This window comes from Procambarus clarkii, unplaced genomic scaffold, assembly GCF_040958095.1.
Source record: "Procambarus clarkii isolate CNS0578487 unplaced genomic scaffold, FALCON_Pclarkii_2.0 HiC_scaffold_124, whole genome shotgun sequence".
Taxonomy (NCBI): domain Eukaryota; kingdom Metazoa; phylum Arthropoda; class Malacostraca; order Decapoda; family Cambaridae; genus Procambarus; species Procambarus clarkii.
The window spans coordinates 398426-403866 of record NW_027189157.1 but is presented as its reverse complement, the minus strand read 5'-3'; the positions used below and the strand labels follow the sequence as shown (position 1 = coordinate 403866).

At 40.1% G+C, this 5441-nt stretch overlaps 1 pseudogene; it reads left to right on the top strand.

Annotated features, from left to right (window-relative positions):
- The first annotated feature begins 1010 nt into the window (after positions 1–1010).
- On the top strand, positions 1011–5206 carry LOC138360843 (S-adenosylmethionine synthase pseudogene; annotated as a pseudogene).
- The last annotated feature ends 235 nt before the right edge of the window (positions 5207–5441 follow it).

Below are 5441 nucleotides of genomic sequence, written 5' to 3'. Positions count from 1 at the left end.
TTCAGCAGCCATATATCACAGTTGGAACAGAAGAGGCAGTTAAACATTTAACTACAGATGGCTTTCAGAATATTGTGATGGTTGTTCCAGAAGAAGGTATTTTCACAAAGGTCATACTTTTCAAATATCCAACTTACTTGGATCCCGATCATCTCCTTTACAATGACAGTGTTGTTTGGGTAAAGAGAAACATTGTTCATTATAAAAAACAAAGTCAGGTTATAGCTTTAATAAAAGGTGAGGCTCCTAAAAAAATTTTTGTACAAGGACTAGGCTATAGAAAAGTTTCAAAATACCAAGAGAAGCCAAAATTATGCCTGAAGTGTTATTATTGGGGGCATTTGGTTTTGAAATGTCAGTACGACCCCAGGTGTAAGTACTGTGGTAATAAACATGACTCTAAAGAGTGTACAAAGAAACAAAAATTTCCATTTTGTTGTAATTGTAGAGGTAAGCATACTCCTTGGTCTTATCTATGCCCCATGAATCCTATAAATGCTGTTGCAGGGGGGTGGTATTCTGCCAGCTAAGGGGAAACAAACTAGCTAGGCCCACACAACTGAAAGTCCTAAAGTCCTGTAGTATACAAATGTAACCTAATTACTACTATTATATTGAATTTTTTGTAGTAACTTTACTAAACTAATCTATGCCTTTGAGATATGTATGTATGTATGTATGTATGTAAGCATCTTTCCCATTCAAAACAATATATAATTAACAAATTATAATGTTCGATAATTAAAGGATAATTGGATTAATAAAAGAAAACAAATTAAAAAATATATTTTTTTTGATTTATAGAGGGATATAAAAGAGGAGGTACTCCTGTTCAATTCACTTGACACAGATGTCAGTAGCATATTATATACCTTGGGCAAAAGTTTATGTTGTGACTACCGGGCACACTGATTACCTTTGTCGACATGAACAATTTGAGAAAGAATGAGTCAAATAAAAGAAGGTGGTTATCACTCAGACGAGATATGAAGCCAATCTTCATAGACAGGATGAATGACTGGTTCAGGGAATACCAAATCCCAGAAGATATTGATACATTTGTTGATGACCTTAATCACCAAATTGAAAGTTGTCTTAGAATTCAGCGCCGTACGCCTCGACGAAGACCCCCTCGGAAGAAAATGCCTCGAGGCAAAGATCCACAGAGTAAAGCTGAAGAATTAATTCACATGTGGAGTAAGGCAGCATCCTCATCCTCCCTCTCAACGGAAATCGTCATGGAACAGATCCTGCTACAGAATGACAGAAGAACTAGAATAGCGAGAGCACAGTCTAGTGAGGACGAATATGGAGAACCTATCACAGCCCAGGAAGTAAGGGCGGCTGTTAAGAGAGGTAAAATTACAGCACCTGGTGAGGATGGCATTACCTACGACATACTTAATGCATTGTGTGAAGTGCCTGGGAATCCACTACTCCTATTGTTTAACAAATCATTCCTAAATGGAGTTCTGCCCACACAATGGAAACACGCCAAAATTGTTCCCATACCAAAACCGAATGACCCTGGCAATTACAGACCTATCAGTCTCGTGTCATGTACTTGCAAGATGCTGGAAAAGATCATCCTAAAACGACTGTTACACAAAATAGGTAGGTTTGGGGAAGGAGTCAATGGATATGTCAAAGGACGGAGCACAGCCAATTGTATAATTAATTACCTGGTTAATGACACGGCTAGGTACTCTGTATTTGTTGACATAAAAGGAGCCTTCGACAAAGCCCAGGGAATTGCGATCCTGGACGAGCTTGCATGTATGGGTGTCAAGGGGAGACTCATGAAATGGATTGAAGACTACCTCACAGGGAGGAAAGCTAAGGTCTACTTCAATGGAGCAATCTCAAGAACAATGAATATGGAACTCGGGACCCCCCAAGGAGGAGTCTTAAGCCCTACACTATTCAATGTACTTATGAATGCAATTGCCAATATTGATTTTCCTGAAGGAACACAACTAGTGGGATATGCAGATGATGTCCTAATACAAGCTCCCACCTTTGATAAAATAAAACAGGCCATTGAACTCCTTGGAAGGAAATGTATTGAGCTCGGTTTCACTCTCTCCACAAACAAGACAAAAGCATACTCCCATCGCAAGCGGAGAGAAAATGAAGAACTGCAAATTAATGGTGTAACACTTGAATGGGTTGACCACTATCGGTATCTTGGCGTCACCGTCGGCTCAAACAAGGGAAAGAAAGAGGAGCTCAATCAAATCATAGGAACATGCAAAAGTCGACTCAGGGAACTGAAACTGAAAGCTATGACTTGGAATGATGGCCATGGAGCCTCTATTGCTGTACTTAAAATGATGTACACAAACTATGTACGCTCCGTCATTGACAACGCAGCACCTGTTTTATGTACTTATTCACAAAGTGATATGAATAGGCTAGAAAGCATACAGGATGAAGCCATTTCAATCATTCTTGGAGTTCCAAAGAAAAAAACTGCTGAAATGTCCAATCTACAAAAAGAGTTATTATCCCTTCCCAGTATTAAAGAAAGAATTGTGGAACTGAATGCTAAGCTTGCAATTAGGATTGCCAGAGATCCCCATTATAATGACATGGCTAAAAAAAAATTGAGCTCTGTGCTACTTTCAGGGGGAAACAAGAGAAGCAAAAAATGGCATCACAGAGCAGTCGGCTACCTTGAAGATCTTCACCTACTTCAACAAGCTCGTGAGCTCATGCCTGTAGAAAGATTACCTCCCTGGGTGGATCCCCTGAATGACTCGTGCAGGATTATCATCAATGATATGGTAAAGAAAAAAACCAACATGGTACACAAAGAAATAAGCCACAAGTATCTTAAGGAAATTTATAATGAAGCTGGAGATGAACTAGATCAAATCTTCACTGATGGGTCATCTAATCCTATTAATGGCCGGGCGGGTGCAGCATACACGGTAATTAAGAAGGATGATGTATTTTTTCCTCCCAAAAATGAGGAAAAAGCGCGCATTGAGAACTATACCTCTTCAACACAAGCAGAGTTAACTGCCATTGCTATGGCGTTAAGGTATATTATTGAACAGAATACTACTGGTGCAGTGATTTGCACCGATTCGAGAGCAGCACTGCAAAGCCTAAATAAAGATCGGGACGAGAATCTTTCAATAGTCGCTGAAATTAAGAGAGTTGTGAAGGTACTAACCAACCAGGGAAGAGTTGTCAAGTTCCTGTGGATTCCCTCCCATGTTGGAATCTATGGAAATGAACGCGCAGATGTGTTGGCAGCTGAAGGCGCTGACGGAGACCATATTGAATACTTCATACCCAAGACTCTTCTAGAAATTAGAAGTATTATTAGGGAACATCATCGTCATCTCAATCATTATGAAACCCCCAAAAAAGAGAATGTGGTGGTTGCGGGAGAGAATTAATAATAGAGAAAAAACATCTTGGATACAAATGTCCACACGTACAGCAGCTTTTTGTTAACAACATATAATAAAGATGATTTATAATGTATCTTATCTACCATTTGACAGAGGCTGTTTACCTTGGAGACTGGTTGGAAATATATGAATTGAATTTCAAATCTTATTGTTCCTTCTATTACATTTTTATATATGACTAATAAATACTTCTATAATTATTAACACAATATTATTATTATCCCTTTCACCAGATGGAATTATTATGTTCATAAAGAGTTAAGGATTACAGGTTACCAAATTATACATTCACTCTTCCAATTAGAATGAGTAATAATGGTTTTTTTTAATGGTTTATAATCATTTCAAAATAAAATAAATGATCCATATTCTTTTTTGACTCACAGTTTTGTTATAAGACAGAGCAGCTGCACACTTGCTTTACAGTTGCTCAGTTGCTCTCTCTCCATGTGACCAGGTTTGCGTTCTCTCTCTCTCTTTCTCTCTTCACACAATTAGGTCAATGTTTTTAATAATATTCCTTTACATAACGGATTTTTATTTAGTTAAAATCTAGCCAAGGAAACCTGGTCCCAAATTCAAGAGTACTTAGAAGTAACATTTTCGTTCCCCAGGATAGTGTGCTGAGAGCATGGATGGAGATCATGAGACGTTCCTCTTCACCAGTGAGAGCGTAGGCGAAGGCCACCCCGACAAAATTTGCGATCAGATCAGCGACGCAGTGCTTGATGCCCATCTTAGCCAGGACCCTGACGCCAAAGTTGCTTGTGAAACGTGTACCAAAACTGGTATGATCCTGATCTGTGGGGAGATTACGTCCAAGGCCCAAGTTAATTATCAACAAATTGTGCGTGATATTGTTAAGAAAATTGGTTTTGATGATTCACGAAAGGGCTTTGACTACAAGACCTGCAATATTCTTCTGGCCCTGGAGCAAAAGTGTGCGGAGATTGCTAATGGTGTACACATCGGGCGCAGTGATGACAACACTGGTTCAGGGGACCAGGGACTGATGTTTGGTTATGCCACTGATGAGACCGACTGAGTGCATGCCCTTAACTATTATGCTGGCACACCGTCTCAATCAGAAGATTGCAGAGCTGCGAAGAGATGGGACGTTCTGGTGGGCGCGACCTGACTGTAAGACTCAAGTCACATGCCAGTATGCCTTCGATCAAGGAGCTGTTATTCCCAAAAGAGTGAACACTGTTGTCGCTTCTGTACAGCACTCGGAACAAATTACTGTCGAAGCTTTGCGTGACGAGGTTATAGAGAAGGTCATCAAGGTCATTATTCCTGAAAAATATATAGATACTCAAACGAAATACCACATCAACCCTTGCGGAGAATTCATCATGGGTGGACCTCAAGGTAACGTTGGGCTAACTGGTAGGAAAATCATCGTTGACACTTACGGTGGGTGGGGCGCTCACGGCGGGGGAGCATTCTCTGGCAAAGATTACACAAAGATTGACCGCTCAGCGGCCTATGCCGCCCGATGGGTTGCCAAGTCACTGGTGAAAAACAAATTATGTAGACGCTGTTTGGTTCAGGTATCTTACGCCATTAGTGTTGTGCACCCCATAAGCATCAGCATCTTCCACTATGGCACCTCACAGTACACATCAAAACAGCTTCTGAAGATTGTTAACCACAACTTTGATCTACGACTAGGACATATTGTCAAGGAGCTGGGCTTAAAGAGACCAATTTACAGTGATACGTCGTGTTATGGACATTTTGGACGGCAACAGTTCTCTTGGGAGCAGCCCAAGAAGTTGACCATCCCTGAATTTTAGAGTCAAATAATTCTTAAGGATGACTATCATTTTTACGTTTTTCATCAAGTCCCTGTTAATATGGGAGAACACTATGTCTATGCTTGATTCACAACTCTCCTAAACACGAGAGTGAAGTTATTGAGAACACTTTCCCACCAGGAGACTTGAACCCTAGCCAGCACAGAAGCCTGGTGGGAACCTTTAATTTTATATTCAATTGATAGTTTTATATACT